The following is a 20,742-nucleotide window of genomic DNA, read 5'->3' on the forward strand; positions in this document are numbered from 1 at the left end:
AACTGGAATCAGTCTCACAAACTGTAAACTGGAATCAGTCTCACAAACAGTAAACTGGGAATCAGTCTCACAAACTGTAAACTGGAATCAGTCTCACAAAGTGTAAACTGGAATCAGTCTCACAAACTGTAAACTGGAATCAGTCTCACAAAGTGTAAACTGGAATCAGTCTCACAAACTGTAAACTGGAATCAGTCTCACACACTGTAAACTGGAATCAGTCTCACAAACTGTAAACTGAAATCAGTCTCACAAACTGTAAACTGGAATCAGTCTCACAAACTGTAAACTGGAAACAGTCTCACAAACTGTAAACTGGGAATCAGTCTCACAAACTGTAAACTGGAATCAGTCTCACAAACTGTAAACTGGAATCAGTCTCACAAACTGTAAACTGAAATAAGTCTCACAAACTGTAAACTGGAATCAGTCTCACAAACTGGAAACTGGAAACAGTCTCACAAACTGTAAACTGGGAATCAGTCTCACAAACTGTAAACTGGAATCAGTCTCACAAACTGTAAACTGGAATCAGTCTCACAAACTGTAAACTGTAATCAGTCTCACAAACTGTAAACTGGAATCAGTCTCACAAACTGTAAACTGGAATCAGTCTCACAAACTGTAAACTGGGAATCAGTCTCACAAACTGTAAACTGGGAATCTGTCTCACAAACTGTTAACTGGAATCAGTCTCACAAAATGTAAACTGGAATCAGTCTCACAAAGAGTAAACTGGAATCAGTCTCAGAAACTGTAAACTGGAATCAGTCTCACAAACTGCAAACTGGAATCAGTCTCACAAACTGTAAACTGGAATCAGTCTCACAAACTGTAAACTGGAATCAGTCTCACAAACTGTAAACTGGAATCAGTCTCACAAACTGTAAACTGGGAATCAGTCTCACAAACTGTAAACTGGAATCAGTCTCACAAACTGTAAACTGGAATCAGTCTCACAAACTGTAAACTGGAATCAGTCTCACAAACTGTAAACTGGAATCAGTCTCACAAACTGTAAACTGGAATCAGTCTCAAGAACTGTAAACTGGAATCAGTCTCACAAATTGTACCTGGAATCTGTTTCACAAACTGTAAACTGGAATCAGTCTCACAAACTGTAAACTGGAATCAGTCTCACAAACTGTAAACTGGAATCAGTCTCACAAACTGTAAACTGGAATCAGTCTCACAAACTGTAAACTGGAATCATTCTCACAAACTGTAAACTGGAATCAGTCTCACAAACTGTAAACTGGAATCAGTGTCACAAACTGTAAACTGGAATCAGTCTCACAAACTGTATACTGGAATCAGTCTCACAAACTGTAAACTGGGATCAGTCTCACAAACTGCAAACTGGAATCAGTCTCACAAACTGTAAACTGGGAATCAGTCTCACAAACTGTAAACTGGAATCAGTCTCACAAACTGTAAACTGGGAATCAGTCTCACAAACTGTAAACTGGAATCAGTCTCACAAACTGTAAACTGGAATCAGTCTCACAAACTGTAAACTGGAATCAGTCTCACAAACTGTAAACTGGGAATCAGTCTCACAAACTGTAAACTGGAATCAGTCTCACAAACTGTAAACTGGAATCAGTCTCACAAACTGTAAACTGGAATCAGTCTCACAATCTGTAAACTGGGAATCAGTGTCACAAACTGTAAACTGGAATCAGTCTCACAAACTGTAAACTGGGAATCAGTCTCACAAACTGTAAACTGGAATCAGTCTCACAAACTGTAAACTGGAATCAGTCTCACAAACTGTAAACTGGAATCAGTCTCACAAACTGTAAACTGGAATCAGTCTCACAAACTGTAAACTGGGAATCAGTCTCACAAACTGTAAACTGGAATCAGTCTCACAAACTGTAAACTGGAATCAGTCTCACAAACTGTAAACTGGAATCAGTCTCACAAACTGTAAACTGGCAATCAGTCTCACAAACTGTAAACTGGGAATCAGTCTCACAAACTGTAAACTGGGAATCTGTCTCACAAACTGTAAACTGGAATCAGTCTCACAAACTGTAAACTGGGAATCAGTCGCACAAACTGTAAACTGGGAATCAGTCTCACAAACTGTAAACTGGAATCAGTCTCACAAACTGTAAACTGGAATCAGTCTCACAAACTGTAAACTGGGAATCAGTCTCACAAACTGTAAACTGGGAATCAGTCTCACAAACTGTAAACTGGAATCAATCTCACAAAGTGTAAACTGGAATCAGTCTCTCAAAAAGTAAACTGGAATCAGTCTCACAAACTGTAAACTGGGAATCAGTCTCACAAACTGTAAACTGGAATCACTCTCACAAACTGTAAACTGGAATCAGTCTCACAAACTGTAAACTGGGAATCAGTCTCACAAACTGTAAACTGGAATCAGTCTCACAAACTGTAAACTGGAATCAGTCTCACAAACTGTAAACTGGGAATCAGTCTCACAAACTGTAAACTGGGAATCTGTCTCACAAACTGTTAACTGGAATCAGTCTCACAAAATGTAAACTGGAATCAGTCTCACAAAGAGTAAACTGGAATCAGTCTCAGAAACTGTAAACTGGAATCAGTCTCACAAACTGCAAACTGGAATCAGTCTCACAAACTGTAAACTGGAATCAGTCTCACAAACTGTAAACTGGAATCAGTCTCACAAACTGTAAACTGGAATCAGTCTCACAAACTGTAAACTGGGAATCAGTCTCACAAACTGTAAACTGGAATCAGTCTCACAAACTGTAAACTGGAATCAGTCTCACAAACTGTAAACTGGAATCAGTCTCACAAACTGTAAACTGGAATCAGTCTCACAAACTGTAAACTGGAATCAGTCTCAAGAACTGTAAACTGGAATCAGTCTCACAAATTGTACCTGGAATCTGTTTCACAAACTGTAAACTGGAATCAGTCTCACAAACTTTAAACTGGAATCAGTCTCACAAACTGTAAACTGGAATCAGTCTCACAAACTGTAAACTGGAATCAGTCTCACAAACTGTAAACTGGAATCATTCTCACAAACTGTAAACTGGAATCAGTCTCACAAACTGTAAACTGGAATCAGTGTCACAAACTGTAAACTGGAATCAGTCTCACAAACTGTATACTGGAATCAGTCTCACAAACTGTAAACTGGGATCAGTCTCACAAACTGCAAACTGGAATCAGTCTCACAAACTGTAAACTGGGAATCAGTCTCACAAACTGTAAACTGGAATCAGTCTCACAAACTGTAAACTGGGAATCAGTCTCACAAACTGTAAACTGGAATCAGTCTCACAAACTGTAAACTGGAATCAGTCTCACAAACTGTAAACTGGAATCAGTCTCACAAACTGTAAACTGGGAATCAGTCTCACAAACTGTAAACTGGAATCAGTCTCACAAACTGTAAACTGGAATCAGTCTCACAAACTGTAAACTGGAATCAGTCTCACAATCTGTAAACTGGGAATCAGTGTCACAAACTGTAAACTGGAATCAGTCTCACAAACTGTAAACTGGGAATCAGTCTCACAAACTGTAAACTGGAATCAGTCTCACAAACTGTAAACTGGAATCAGTCTCACAAACTGTAAACTGGAATCAGTCTCACAAACTGTAAACTGGAATCAGTCTCACAAACTGTAAACTGGAATCAGTCTCACAAACTGTAAACTGGGAATCAGTCTCACAAACTGTAAACTGGAATCAGTCTCACAAACTGTAAACTGGAATCAGTCTCACAAACTGTAAACTGGAATCAGTCTCACAAACTGTAAACTGGCAATCAGTCTCACAAACTGTAAACTGGGAATCAGTCTCACAAACTGTAAACTGGGAATCTGTCTCACAAACTGTAAACTGGAATCAGTCTCACAAACTGTAAACTGGGAATCAGTCGCACAAACTGTAAACTGGGAATCAGTCTCACAAACTGTAAACTGGAATCAGTCTCACAAACTGTAAACTGGAATCAGTCTCACAAACTGTAAACTGGGTATCAGTCTCACAAACTGTAAACTGGGAATCAGTCTCACAAACTGTAAACTGGAATCAGTCTCACAAAGTGTAAACTGGAATCAGTCTCTCAAAAAGTAAACTGGAATCAGTCTCACAAACTGTAAACTGGGAATCAGTCTCACAAACTGTAAACTGGAATCACTCTCACAAACTGTAAACTGGAATCAGTCTCACAAACTGTAAACTGGGAATCAGTCTCACAAACTGTAAACTGGAATCAGTCTCACAAACTGTAAACTGGAATCAGTCTCACAAACTGTAAACTGGGAATCAGTCTCACAAACTGTAAACTGGGAATCTGTCTCACAAACTGTTAACTGGAATCAGTCTCACAAAATGTAAACTGGAATCAGTCTCACAAAGAGTAAACTGGAATCAGTCTCAGAAACTGTAAACTGGAATCAGTCTCACAAACTGCAAACTGGAATCAGTCTCACAAACTGTAAACTGGAATCAGTCTCACAAACTGTAAACTGGAATCAGTCTCACAAACTGTAAACTGGAATCAGTCTCACAAACTGTAAACTGGGAATCAGTCTCACAAACTGTAAACTGGAATCAGTCTCACAAACTGTAAACTGGAATCAGTCTCACAAACTGTAAACTGGAATCAGTCTCACAAACTGTAAACTGGAATCAGTCTCACAAACTGTAAACTGGAATCAGTCTCAAGAACTGTAAACTGGAATCAGTCTCACAAATTGTACCTGGAATCTGTTTCACAAACTGTAAACTGGAATCAGTCTCACAAACTGTAAACTGGAATCAGTCTCACAAACTGTAAACTGGAATCAGTCTCACAAACTGTAAACTGGAATCAGTCTCACAAACTGTAAACTGGAATCATTCTCACAAACTGTAAACTGGAATCAGTCTCACAAACTGTAAACTGGAATCAGTGTCACAAACTGTAAACTGGAATCAGTCTCACAAACTGTATACTGGAATCAGTCTCACAAACTGTAAACTGGGATCAGTCTCACAAACTGCAAACTGGAATCAGTCTCACAAACTGTAAACTGGGAATCAGTCTCACAAACTGTAAACTGGAATCAGTCTCACAAACTGTAAACTGGGAATCAGTCTCACAAACTGTAAACTGGAATCAGTCTCACAAACTGTAAACTGGAATCAGTCTCACAAACTGAAACTGGAATCAGTCTCACAAACTGTAAACTGGGAATCAGTCTCACAAACTGTAAACTGGAATCAGTCTCACAAACTGTAAACTGGAATCAGTCTCACAAACTGTAAACTGGAATCAGTCTCACAATCTGTAAACTGGGAATCAGTGTCACAAACTGTAAACTGGAATCAGTCTCACAAACTGTAAACTGGGAATCAGTCTCACAAACTGTAAACTGGAATCAGTCTCACAAACTGTAAACTGGAATCAGTCTCACAAACTGTAAACTGGAATCAGTCTCACAAACTGTAAACTGGAATCAGTCTCACAAACTGTAAACTGGGAATCAGTCTCACAAACTGTAAACTGGAATCAGTCTCACAAACTGTAAACTGGAATCAGTCTCACAAACTGTAAACTGGAATCAGTCTCACAAACTGTAAACTGGCAATCAGTCTCACAAACTGTAAACTGGGAATCAGTCTCACAAACTGTAAACTGGGAATCTGTCTCACAAACTGTAAACTGGAATCAGTCTCACAAACTGTAAACTGGGAATCAGTCGCACAAACTGTAAACTGGGAATCAGTCTCACAAACTGTAAACTGGAATCAGTCTCACAAACTGTAAACTGGAATCAGTCTCACAAACTGTAAACTGGGAATCAGTCTCACAAACTGTAAACTGGGAATCAGTCTCACAAACTGTAAACTGTAATCAGTCTCACAAAGTGTAAACTGGAATCAGTCTCTCAAAAAGTAAACTGGAATCAGTCTCACAAACTGTAAACTGGGAATCAGTCTCACAAACTGTAAACTGGAATCACTCTCACAAACTGTAAACTGGAATCAGTCTCACAAACTGTAAACTGGGAATCAGTCTCACAAACTGTAAACTGGAATCAGTCTCACAAACTGTAAACTGGAATCAGTCTCACAAACTGTAAACTGGGAATCAGTCTCACAAACTGTAAACTGGGAATCTGTCTCACAAACTGTTAACTGGAATCAGTCTCACAAAATGTAAACTGGAATCAGTCTCACAAAGAATAAACTGGAATCAGTCTCAGAAACTGTAAACTGGAATCAGTCTCACAAACTGCAAACTGGAATCAGTCTCACAAACTGTAAACTGGAATCAGTCTCACAAACTGTAAACTGGAATCAGTCTCACAAACTGTAAACTGGAATCAGTCTCACAAACTGTAAACTGGGAATCAGTCTCACAAACTGTAAACTGGAATCAGTCTCACAAACTGTAAACTGGAATCAGTCTCACAAACTGTAAACTGGAATCAGTCTCACAAACTGTAAACTGGAATCAGTCTCACAAACTGTAAACTGGAATCAGTCTCAAGAACTGTAAACTGGAATCAGTCTCACAAATTGTACCTGGAATCTGTTTCACAAACTGTAAACTGGAATCAGTCTCACAAACTGTAAACTGGAATCAGTCTCACAAACTGTAAACTGGAATCAGTCTCACAAACTGTAAACTGGAATCAGTCTCACAAACTGTAAACTGGAATCATTCTCACAAACTGTAAACTGGAATCAGTCTCACAAACTGTAAACTGGAATCAGTGTCACAAACTGTAAACTGGAATCAGTCTCACAAACTGTATACTGGAATCAGTCTCACAAACTGTAAACTGGGATCAGTCTCACAAACTGCAAACTGGAATCAGTCTCACAAACTGTAAACTGGGAATCAGTCTCACAAACTGTAAACTGGAATCAGTCTCACAAACTGTAAACTGGGAATCAGTCTCACAAACTGTAAACTGGAATCAGTCTCACAAACTGTAAACTGGAATCAGTCTCACAAACTGTAAACTGGAATCAGTCTCACAAACTGTAAACTGGGAATCAGTCTCACAAACTGTAAACTGGAATCAGTCTCACAAACTGTAAACTGGAATCAGTCTCACAAACTGTAAACTGGAATCAGTCTCACAATCTGTAAACTGGGAATCAGTGTCACAAACTGTAAACTGGAATCAGTCTCACAAACTGTAAACTGGGAATCAGTCTCACAAACTGTAAACTGGAATCAGTCTCACAAACAGTAAACTGGAATCAGTCTCACAAACTGTAAACTGGAATCAGTCTCACAAACTGTAAACTGGAATCAGTCTCACAAACTGTAAACTGGAATCAGTCTCACAAACTGTAAACTGGAATCAGTCTCACAAACTGTAAACTGGAATCAGTCTCACAAACTGTAAACTGGCAATCAGTCTCACAAACTGTAAACTGGGAATCAGTCTCACAAACTGTAAACTAGAATCAGTCTCACAAACTGTAAACTGGAATCAGTCTCACAAATTGTAAACTGGAATCAGTCTCACAAACTGTAAACTGGGAATCAGTCTCACAAACTGTAAACTGGAATCAGTCTCACAAACTGTAAACTGGGAATCAGTCTCACAAACTGTAAACTGGAATCAGTCTCACAAACTGTAAACTGGGAATCAGTCTCACAAACTGTAAACTGGAATCAGTCTCACAAACTGTCAAATGGGAATCAGTCTCACAAACTGTAAACTGGAATCAGTCTCACAAACTGTAAACTGGGAATCAGTCTCACAAACTGTAAACTGGAATCAGTCTCACAAACTGTCAAATGGGAATCAGTCTCACAAACTGTAAACTGGGAATCAGTCTCACAAACTGTAAACTGGGAATCAGTCTCACAAACTGTAAACTGGAATCAGTCTCACAAACTGTAAACTGGGAATCAGTCTCACAAACTGTAAACTGGAATCACTCTCACAAACTGTAAACTGGAATCAGTCTCACAAACTGTAAACTGGGAATCAGTCTCACAAACTGTAAACTGGAATCAGTCTCACAAACTGTAAACTGGAATCAGTCTCACAAACTGTAAACTGGGAATCAGTCTCACAAACTGTAAACTGGGAATCTGTCTCACAAACTGTTAACTGGAATCAGTCTCACAAAATGTAAACTGGAATCAGTCTCACAAAGAGTAAACTGGAATCAGTCTCAGAAACTGTAAACTGGAATCAGTCTCACAAACTGCAAACTGGAATCAGTCTCACAAACTGTAAACTGGAATCAGTCTCACAAACTGTAAACTGGAATCAGTCTCACAAACTGTAAACTGGAATCAGTCTCACAAACTGTAAACTGGGAATCAGTCTCACAAACTGTAAACTGGAATCAGTCTCACAAACTGTAAACTGGAATCAGTCTCACAAACTGTAAACTGGAATCAGTCTCACAAACTGTAAACTGGAATCAGTCTCACAAACTGTAAACTGGAATCAGTCTCAAGAACTGTAAACTGGAATCAGTCTCACAAATTGTACCTGGAATCTGTTTCACAAACTGTAAACTGGAATCAGTCTCACAAACTGTAAACTGGAATCAGTCTCACAAACTGTAAACTGGAATCAGTCTCACAAACTGTAAACTGGAATCAGTCTCACAAACTGTAAACTGGAATCATTCTCACAAACTGTAAACTGGAATCAGTCTCACAAACTGTAAACTGGAATCAGTGTCACAAACTGTAAACTGGAATCAGTCTCACAAACTGTATACTGGAATCAGTCTCACAAACTGTAAACTGGGATCAGTCTCACAAACTGCAAACTGGAATCAGTCTCACAAACTGTAAACTGGGAATCAGTCTCACAAACTGTAAACTGGAATCAGTCTCACAAACTGTAAACTGGGAATCAGTCTCACAAACTGTAAACTGGAATCAGTCTCACAAACTGTAAACTGGAATCAGTCTCACAAACTGTAAACTGGAATCAGTCTCACAAACTGTAAACTGGGAATCAGTCTCACAAACTGTAAACTGGAATCAGTCTCACAAACTGTAAACTGGAATCAGTCTCACAAACTGTAAACTGGAATCAGTCTCACAATCTGTAAACTGGGAATCAGTGTCACAAACTGTAAACTGGAATCAGTCTCACAAACTGTAAACTGGGAATCAGTCTCACAAACTGTAAACTGGAATCAGTCTCACAAACTGTAAACTGGAATCAGTCTCACAAACTGTAAACTGGAATCAGTCTCACAAACTGTAAACTGGAATCAGTCTCACAAACTGTAAACTGGAATCAGTCTCACAAACTGTAAACTGGAATCAGTCTCACAAACTGTAAACTGGAATCAGTCTCACAAACTGTAAACTGGCAATCAGTCTCACAAACTGTAAACTGGGAATCAGTCTCACAAACTGTAAACTAGAATCAGTCTCACAAACTGTAAACTGGAATCAGTCTCACAAACTGTAAACTGGAATCAGTCTCACAAACTGTAAACTGGAACCAGTTTCACAAACTGTAAACTGGAATCAGTCTCACAAACTGTAAACTGTGAATCAGTCTCACAAACTGTAAACTGGAATCAGTCTCACAAACTGTAAACTGGAATCAGTCTCACAAACTGTAAACTGGAATCAGTCTCACAAACTGTAAACTTGAATCAGTCTCACAAACTGTAAACTGGAATCAGTCTCACAAACTGTAAACTGGGAATCAGTCTCACAAACTGTAAACTGGAATCAGTCTCACAAACTGTAAACGGGAATCAGTCTCACAAAGTAAAAACTGGAATCAGCCTCACAAACTGTAAACTGGAAGCAGTCTCACAAACTGTAAACTGGAATCAGTCTCACAAACTGTAAACTGGAATCAGTCTCACAAACTGTAAACTGGAATCAGTCTCACAAACTGTAAACTGGAATCAGTCTCACAAACTGTAAACAAGGAATCAGTCTCACAAACCGTAAACTGGAATCAGTCTGACAAACTGTAAACTGGAATCAGTCTCACAAACTGTAAACTGGGAATCAGTCTCACAAACTGTAAACTGGGAATCAGTCTCACAAACTGTAAACTGGAATCAGTCTCACAAACTGTAAACTGGAATCAGTCTCACAAACTGTAAACTGGAATCAGTCTCACAAACTGTAAACTGGGAATCAGTCTCACAAACTGTAAACTGGAATCAGTCTCACAAATTGTAAACTGGAATCAGTCTCACAAACTGTAAACTGGGAATCAGTCTCACAAACTGTAAACTGGAATCAGTCTCACAAACTGTAAACTGGGAATCAGTCTCACAAACTGTAAACTGGAATCAGTCTCACAAACTGTAAACTGGGAATCAGTCTCACAAACTGTAAACTGGAATCAGTCTCACAAACTGTCAAATGGGAATCAGTCTCACAAACTGTAAACTGGAATCAGTCTCACAAACTGTAAACTGGGAATCAGTCTCACAAACTGTAAACTGGAATCAGTCTCACAAACTGTCAAATGGGAATCAGTCTCACAAACTGTAAACTGGGAATCAGTCTCACAAACTGTAAACTGGGAATCAGTCTCACAAACTGTAAACTGGAATCAGTCTCACAAACTGTAAACTGGAATCAGTCTCACAAACTGTAAACTGGGAATCAGTCTCACAAACTGTAAACTGGAATCAGTCTCACAAACTGTAAACTGGAATCAGTCTCACAAACTGTAAACTGGAATCAGTCTCACAAACTGTAAACTGGAATCAGTCTCACAAACTGTAAACTGGAATCAGTCTCACAAACTGTAAACTGGAATCAGTCTCACAAACTGTAAACTGGAATCAGACTCACAAACTGTAAACTGGGAATCAGTCTCACAAACTGTAAACTGGGAATCAGTCTCACAAACTGTAAACTGGAATCAGTCTCACAAACTGTAAACTGGAATCAGTCTCACAAACTGTAAACTGGAATCAGTCTCACAAACTGTCAAATGGGAATCAGTCTCACAAACTGTAAGCTGGGAATCAGTCTCACAAACTGTAAACTGGGAATCAGTCTCACAAACTGTAAACTGGAATCAGTCTCACAAACTGTAAACTGGGAATCAGTCTCACAAATTGTAAACTGGGAATCAGTCTCACAAACTGTAAACTGGAATCAGTCTCACAAACTGTCAAATGGGAATCAGTCTCACAAAATGTAAACTGGAATCAGTCTCACAAACTGTAAACTGGGAATCAGTCTCACAAACTGTAAACTGGAATCAGTCTCACAAACTGTAAACTGGAATCAGTCTCACAAACTGTAAACTGGAATCAGCATCACAAACTGTAAACTGGAATCAGTCTCACAAACTGTAAACTGGGAATCAGTCTCACAAACTGTAAACTGGAATCAGTCTCACAAACTGTCAACTGGAATCAGTCTCACAAACTGTAAACTGGAATCAGTCTCACAAACTGTAAACTGGAATCAGTCTCACAAACTGTCAACTGGAATCAGTCTCACAAACTGTAAACTGGGAATCAGTCTCACAAACTGTAAACTGGAATCAGTCTCACAAACTGTCAACTGGAATCAGTCTCACAAACCGTAAACTGGAATCAGCCTCACAAAGTGTAAACTGGGAATCAGTCTCACAAACTGTAAACTGGGAATCAGTCTCACAAACTGTAAACTGGGAATCAGTCTCACAAAGTGTAAACTGGAATCAGTCTCACAAACTGTAAACTGGAATCAGTCTCACAAACTGTAAACTGGAATCAGTCTCACAAACTGTAAACTGGAATCAGTCTCACAAACTGTAAACTGGAATCAGTCTCACAAACTGTATACTGGAATCAGTCTCACAAACTGTAAACTGGAATCAGTCTCACAAACTGTAAACTGGAATCAGTCTCACAAACTGTAAACTGGAATCAGTCTCACAAACTGTAAACTGGAATCAGTCTCACATACTGTAAACTGGAATCAGTCTCACAAACTGTAAACTGGAATCAGTCTCACAAACTGTAAAGTGGGAATCAGTCTCACAAAGTGTAAACTGGGAATCAGCCTCACAAACTGTAAACTGGAATCAGTCTCACAAACTGTAAACTGGAATCAGTCTCACAAACTATAAACTGGAATCAGTCTCACAAACTGTAAACTGGAATCAGTCTCACAAACTGTAAACTGTGAATCAGTCTCACAAACTGTAAACTGGAATCAGTCTCACAAACTGTAAACTGGAATCAGTCTCACAAACTGTAAACTGGAATCAGTCTCACAAACTATAAACTGGAATCAGTCTCACAAAATGTAAACTGGAATCAGTCTCACAAACTATAAACTGGAATCAGTCTCACAAAATGTAAACTGGAAACAGTCTCACAAACTGTAAACTGGAATCAGTCTCACAAACTGTAAACTGGGAATCAGTCTCACAAACTGTAAACTGGGAATCAGTCTCACAAACTGTAAACTGGAATCAGTCTCACAAACTGTAAACTGGAATCAGTCTCACAAACTATAAACTGGAATCAGTCTCACAAACTGTAAACTGGAATCAGTCTCACAAACTATAAACTGGAATGAGTCTCACAAAATGTAAACTGGAATCAGTCTCACAAAGAGTAAACTGGAATCAGTCTCAGAAACTGTAAACTGGAATCAGTCTCACAAACCGCAAACTGGAATCAGTCTCACAAACTGTAAACTGGAATCAGTCTCACAAACAGTAAACTGGAATCAGTCTCACAAAGTGTAAACTGGAATCAGTCTCACAAAGTGTAAACTGGAATCAGTCTCACAAACTGTAAACTGGAATCAGTCTCACAAACTGTAAACTGGAATCAGTCTCACAAACTGTCAACTGGAATCAGTCTCACAAACCGTAAACTGGAATCAGCCTCACAAAGTGTAAACTGGGAATCAGTCTCACAAACTGTAAACTGGGAATCAGTCTCACAAACTGTAAACTGGGAATCAGTCTCACAAAGTGTAAACTGGAATCAGTCTCACAAACTGTAAACTGGAATCAGTCTCACAAACTGTAAACTGGAATCAGTCTCACAAACTGTAAACTGGAATCAGTCTCACAAACTGTAAACTGGAATCAGTCTCACAAACTGTAAACTGGAATCAGTCTCACATACTGTAAACTGGAATCAGTCTCACAAACTGTAAACTGGAATCAGTCTCACAAACTGTAAACTGGAATCAGTCTCACAAACTGTAAACTGGAATCAGTCTCACAAACTGTAAACTGGAATCAGTCTCACATACTGTAAACTGGAATCAGTCTCACAAACTGTAAACTGGAATCAGTCTCACAAACTGTAAAGTGGGAATCAGTCTCACAAAGTGTAAACTGGGAATCAGCCTCACAAACTGTAAACTGGAATCAGTCTCACAAACTGTAAACTGGAATCAGTCTCACAAACTATAAACTGGAATCAGTCTCACAAACTGTAAACTGGAATCAGTCTCACAAACTGTAAACTGTGAATCAGTCTCACAAACTGTAAACTGGAATCAGTCTCACAAACTGTAAACTGGAATCAGTCTCACAAACTGTAAACTGGAATCAGTCTCACAAACTATAAACTGGAATCAGTCTCACAAAATGTAAACTGGAATCAGTCTCACAAACTATAAACTGGAATCAGTCTCACAAAATGTAAACTGGAATCAGTCTCACAAAGTGTAAATTGGGAATCAGTCTCACAAACTGTAAACTGGGAATCAGTCTCACAAACTGTAAACTGGAATCAGTCTCACAAACTGTAAACTGGAATCAGTCTCACAAACTATAAACTGGAATCAGTCTCACAAACTGTAAACTGGAATCAGTCTCACAAACTATAAACTGGAATCAGTCTCACAAAATGTAAACTGGAATCAGTCTCACAAAGAGTAAACTGGAATCAGTCTCAGAAACTGTAAACTGGAATCAGTCTCACAAACTGCAAACTGGAATCAGTCTCACAAACTGTAAACTGGAATCAGTCTCACAAACAGTAAACTGGAATCAGTCTCACAAAGTGTAAACTGGAATCAGTCTCACAAATGTAAACTGGAATCAGTCTCACAAACTGTAAACTGGAATCAGTCTCACAGACTGTAAACTGGGAATCAGTCTCACAAACTGTAAACTGGAATCAGTCTCACAAACTGTAAACTGGAATCAGTCTCACAAACTGTAAACTGGAATCAGTCTCACAAACTGTAAACTGGAATCAGTCTCACAAACTGTAAACTGGAATCAGTCTCACAAACTGTACCTGGAATCTGTCTCACAAACTGTAAACTGGAATCAGTCTCACAAACTGTAAACTGGAATCAGTCTCACAAACTGTAAACTGGAATCAGTCTCACAAACTCTAAACTGGAATCATTCTCACAAACTGTAAACCGGAATCAGTCTCACAAACTGTAAACTGGAATCAGTCTCACAAACTGTAAACTGGAATCAGTCTCACAAACTGTATACTGGAATCAGTCTCACAAACTGTAAACTGGGATCAGTCTCACAAACTGCAAACTGGAATCAGTCTCACAAACTGTAAACTGGGAATCAGTCTCACAAACTGTAAACTGGAATCAGTCTCACAAACTGTAAACTGGGAATCAGTCTCACAAACTGTAAACTGGAATCAGTCTCACAAACTGTAAACTGGAATCAGTCTCACAAACTGTAAACTGGAATCAGTCTCACAAACTGTAAACTGGGAATCAGTCTCACAAACTGTAAACTGGAATCAGTCTCACAAACTGTAAACTGGAATCAGTCTCACAAACTGTAAACTGGAATCAGTCTCACAATCTGTAAACTGGGAATCAGTGTCACAAACTGTAAACTGGAATCAGTCTCACAAACTGTAAACTGGGAATCAGTCTCACAAACTGTAAACTGGAATCAGTCTCACAAACTGTAAACTGGAATCAGTCTCACAAACTGTAAACTGGAATCAGTCTCACAAACTGTAAACTGGAATCAGTCTCACAAACTGTAAACTGGAATCAGTCTCACAAACTGTAAACTGGAATCAGTCTCACAAACTGTAAACTGGAATCAGTCTCACAAACTGTAAACTGGCAATCAGTCTCACAAACTGTAAACTGGGAATCAGTCTCACAAACTGTAAACTAGAATCAGTCTCACAAACTGTAAACTGGAATCAGTCTCACAAACTGTTAACTGGAATCAGTCTCACAAACTGTAAACTGGAACCAGTTTCACAAACTGTAAACTGGAATCAGTCTCACAAACTGTAAACTGTGAATCAGTCTCACAAACTGTAAACTGGAATCAGTCTCACAAACTGTAAACTGGAATCAGTCTCACAAACTGTAAACTGGAATCAGTCTCACAAACTGTAAACTGGAATCAGTCTCACAAACTGTAAACTGGAATCAGTCTCACAAACTGTAAACTGGGAATCAGTCTCACAAACTGTAAACTGGAATCACTCTCACAAACTGTAAACGGGAATCAGTCTCACAAAGTATAAACTGGAATCAGTCACACAAACTGTAAACTGGAATCAGTCTCACAAACTGTAAACTGGAATCAGTCTCACAAACTGTAAACTGGAATCAGTCTCACAAACTGTAAACTGGAATCAGTCTCACAAACTGTAAACTGGAATCAGTCTCACAAACTGTAAACTGGGAATCAGTCTCACAAACTGTAAACTGGAATCAGTCTCACAAACTGTAAACTGGGAATCAGTCTCACCAACTGAAAACTGGAATCAGTCTCACAATCTGTAAACTGGAATCAGTCTCACACACTGTAAACTGGAATCAGTCTCACAAATTGTAAACTGGAATCAGTCTCACAAACTGTAAACTGGGAATAGCCTCACAAACTGTAAACTGGAATCAGTCTCTCAAACTGTCAACTGGAATCAGTCTCACAAACTGTAAACTGGAATCAGTCTCACAAACTGTAAACTGGAATCAGTCTCTCAAACTGGAAACTGGAATCAGTCTCACAAACTGTAAACTGGAATCAGTCTCACAAACTGTAAACTGGAATCAGTCTCACAAACTGTAAACTGGAATCAGTCTCACAAACTGTAAACTGGAATCAGTCTCACAACTGTAAACTGGAATCAGTCTCACAAACAGTAAACTGGGAATCAGTCTCACAAACTGTAAACTGGAATCAGTCTCACAAACTGTAAACTGGAATCAGTCTCACAAACTGTAAACTGGAATCAGTCTCACATACTGTAAACTGGAATCAGTCTCACAAACTTTAAACTGGAATCAGTCTCACAAACTGTAAACTGGAATCAGTCTCACAAACTGTAAACTGGAATCAGTCTCACAAACTGTAAACTGGAATCAGTCTCACAAACTGTAAAATGGGAATCATTCTCACAAGCTGTAAACTGGAATCAGTCTCACAAGCTGTAAACTGGAATCAGTCTCACAAACTGTAAACTGGGAATCAGTCTCACAAACTGTAAACTGGAATCAGTCTCACAAACTGTAAACTGGGAATCAGTCTCACATACTGTAAACTGGAATCAGTCTCACAAACTGTAAACTGGAATCAGTCTCACAAACTGTAAACTGGAATCAGTCTCACAAACTGTAAACTGGAATCAGTCTCACAAACTGTAAACTGGAATCAGTCTCACAAACTGTAAACTGGAATCAGTCTCACAAACTGTAAACTGGAATCAGTCTCACAAATTGTAAACTGGGAATCAGTCTCACAAACTGTAAACTGGAATCAGTCTCACAAACTGTAAACTGGAATCAGTCTCACAAACTGTAAACTGGAATCAGTCTCACAAACCGTAAACTGGAATCAGTCTCACAAACTATAAACTGGAATCAGTCTCACAAATTGTAAACTGGGAATCAGTCTCACAAACTGTAAACTGGAATCAGTCTCACAAACTGTAAACTGGAATCAGTCTCACAAATTGTATACTGGGAATCAGTCTCACAAACTGTAAACTGGAATCAGTCTCACAAACTGTAAACTGGAATCAGACTCACATACTGTAAACTGGAATCAGTCTCACAAACTGTAAACTGGAATCAGTCTCACAAACTGTAAACTGGAATCAGTCCCACAAACTGAAAACTGGAATCAGTCTCACAAACTGTAAACTGGAATCAGTCTCACAAACTGTAAACTGGAATCAGTCTCACAAATACTGTAAACTGGGAATCAGTCTCACCAACTGTAAACTAGAATCAGTCTCACAAACTGTAAACTGGGAATCAGTCTCACAAACTGTAAACTGGAATCAGTCTCACAAACTGTAAACTGGAATCAGCCTCACAAAGTGTAAACTGGGAATCAGTCTCACAAACTGTAAACTGGAATCAGTCTCACAAACTGTAAACTGGAATCAGTCTCACAAACTGTAAACTGGAATCAGTCTCACAAACTGTAAACTGGGAATCAGTCTCACAAACTGTAAACTGGAATCAGTCTCACAAACTATAAACTGGAATCAGTCTCACAAAATGTAAACTGGAATCAGTCTCACAAAGAGTAAACTGGAATCAGTCTCAGAAACTGTAAACTGGAATCAGTCTCACAAACTGCAAACTGGAATCAGTCTCACAAACTGTAAACTGGAATCAGTCTCACAAACAGTAAACTGGAATCAGTCTCACAAAGTGTAAACTGGAATCAGTCTCACAAATGTAAACTGGAATCAGTCTCACAAACTGTAAACTGGAATCAGTCTCACAGACTGTAAACTGGGAATCAGTCTCACAAACTGTAAACTGGAATCAGTCTCACAAACTGTAAACTGGAATCAGTCTCACAAACTGTAAACTGGAATCAGTCTCACAAACTGTAAACTGGAATCAGTCTCACAAACTGTAAACTGGAATCAGTCTCACAAACTGTACCTGGAATCTGTCTCACAAACTGTAAACTGGAATCAGTCTCACAAACTGTAAACTGGAATCAGTCTCACAAACTGTAAACTGGAATCAGTCTCACAAACTCTAAACTGGAATCATTCTCACAAACTGTAAACCGGAATCAGTCTCACAAACTGTAAACTGGAATCAGTCTCACAAACTGTAAACTGGAATCAGTCTCACAAACTGTATACTGGAATCAGTCTCACAAACTGTAAACTGGGATCAGTCTCACAAACTGCAAACTGGAATCAGTCTCACAAACTGTAAACTGGGAATCAGTCTCACAAACTGTAAACTGGAATCAGTCTCACAAACTGTAAACTGGGAATCAGTCTCACAAACTGTAAACTGGAATCAGTCTCACAAACTGTAAACTGGAATCAGTCTCACAAACTGTAAACTGGAATCAGTCTCACAAACTGTAAACTGGGAATCAGTCTCACAAACTGTAAACTGGAATCAGTCTCACAAACTGTAAACTGGAATCAGTCTCACAAACTGTAAACTGGAATCAGTCTCACAATCTGTAAACTGGGAATCAGTGTCACAAACTGTAAACTGGAATCAGTCTCACAAACTGTAAACTGGGAATCAGTCTCACAAACTGTAAACTGGAATCAGTCTCACAAACTGTAAACTGGAATCAGTCTCACAAACTGTAAACTGGAATCAGTCTCACAAACTGTAAACTGGAATCAGTCTCACAAACTGTAAACTGGAATCAGTCTCACAAACTGTAAACTGGAATCAGTCTCACAAACTGTAAACTGGAATCAGTCTCACAAACTGTAAACTGGCAATCAGTCTCACAAACTGTAAACTGGGAATCAGTCTCACAAACTGTAAACTAGAATCAGTCTCACAAACTGTAAACTGGAATCAGTCTCACAAACTGTTAACTGGAATCAGTCTCACAAACTGTAAACTGGAACCAGTTTCACAAACTGTAAACTGGAATCAGTCTCACAAACTGTAAACTGTGAATCAGTCTCACAAACTGTAAACTGGAATCAGTCTCACAAACTGTAAACTGGAATCAGTCTCACAAACTGTAAACTGGAATCAGTCTCACAAACTGTAAACTGGAATCAGTCTCACAAACTGTAAACTGGAATCAGTCTCACAAACTGTAAACTGGGAATCAGTCTCACAAACTGTAAACTGGAATCACTCTCACAAACTGTAAACGGGAATCAGTCTCACAAAGTATAAACTGGAATCAGTCACACAAACTGTAAACTGGAATCAGTCTCACAAACTGTAAACTGGAATCAGTCTCACAAACTGTAAACTGGAATCAGTCTCACAAACTGTAAACTGGAATCAGTCTCACAAACTGTAAACTGGAATCAGTCTCACAAACTGTAAACTGGGAATCAGTCTCACAAACTGTAAACTGGAATCAGTCTCACAAACTGTAAACTGGGAATCAGTCTCACCAACTGAAAACTGGAATCAGTCTCACAATCTGTAAACTGGAATCAGTCTCACACACTGTAAACTGGAATCAGTCTCACAAATTGTAAACTGGAATCAGTCTCACAAACTGTAAACTGGGAATAGCCTCACAAACTGTAAACTGGAATCAGTCTCTCAAACTGTCAACTGGAATCAGTCTCACAAACTGTAAACTGGAATCAGTCTCACAAACTGTAAACTGGAATCAGTCTCTCAAACTGGAAACTGGAATCAGTCTCACAAACTGTAAACTGGAATCAGTCTCACAAACTGTAAACTGGAATCAGTCTCACAAACTGTAAACTGGAATCAGTCTCACAAACTGTAAACTGGAATCAGTCTCACAACTGTAAACTGGAATCAGTCTCACAAACAGTAAACTGGGAATCAGTCTCACAAACTGTAAACTGGAATCAGTCTCACAAACTGTAAACTGGAATCAGTCTCACAAACTGTAAACTGGAATCAGTCTCACATACTGTAAACTGGAATCAGTCTCACAAACTTTAAACTGGAATCAGTCTCACAAACTGTAAACTGGAATCAGTCTCACAAACTGTAAACTGGAATCAGTCTCACAAACTGTAAACTGGAATCAGTCTCACAAACTGTAAAATGGGAATCATTCTCACAAGCTGTAAACTGGAATCAGTCTCACAAGCTGTAAACTGGAATCAGTCTCACAAACTGTAAACTGGGAATCAGTCTCACAAACTGTAAACTGGAATCAGTCTCACAAACTGTAAACTGGGAATCAGTCTCACAAACTGTAAACTGGAATCAGTCTCACAAACTGTAAACTGGAATCAGTCTCACAAACTGTAAACTGGAATCAGTCTCACAAACTGTAAACTGGAATCAGTCTCACAAACTGTAAACTGGAATCAGTCTCACAAACTGTAAACTGGAATCAGTCTCACAAACTGTAAACTGGAATCAGTCTCACAAACTGTAAACTGGAATCAGTCTCACAAACTGTAAACTGGAATCAGTCTCACAAATTGTAAACTGGGAATCAGTCTCACAAACTGTAAACTGGAATCAGTCTCACAAACTGTAAACTGGAATCAGTCTCACAAACTGTAAACTGGAATCAGTCTCACAAACCGTAAACTGGAATCAGTCTCACAAACTATAAACTGGAATCAGTCTCACAAATTGTAAACTGGGAATCAGTCTCACAAACTGTAAACTGGAATCAGTCTCACAAACTGTAAACTGGAATCAGTCTCACAAATTGTATACTGGGAATCAGTCTCACAAACTGTAAACTGGAATCAGTCTCACAAACTGTAAACTGGAATCAGACTCACATACTGTAAACTGGAATCAGTCTCACAAACTGTAAACTGGAATCAGTCTCACAAACTGTAAACTGGAATCAGTCCCACAAACTGAAAACTGGAATCAGTCTCACAAACTGTAAACTGGAATCAGTCTCACAAACTGTAAACTGGAATCAGTCT

At 38.9% G+C, this 20,742-nt stretch overlaps 1 protein-coding gene across 1 annotated transcript in view; it reads right to left on the minus strand.

Annotated features, from left to right (window-relative positions):
• The window catches only part of LOC147092535 (NACHT, LRR and PYD domains-containing protein 6-like), a 121,618-nt gene that overhangs the window by 56,300 nt on the left and 44,576 nt on the right, over positions 1-20,742 (minus strand).

The sequence above is a fragment of the Somniosus microcephalus genome, unplaced genomic scaffold (assembly GCF_052327205.1).
Source record: "Somniosus microcephalus isolate GS21.2 unplaced genomic scaffold, FLI_Smic_1.0 unresolved_chr2, whole genome shotgun sequence".
Classification (NCBI taxonomy): Eukaryota; Metazoa; Chordata; class Chondrichthyes; order Squaliformes; family Somniosidae; genus Somniosus; species Somniosus microcephalus.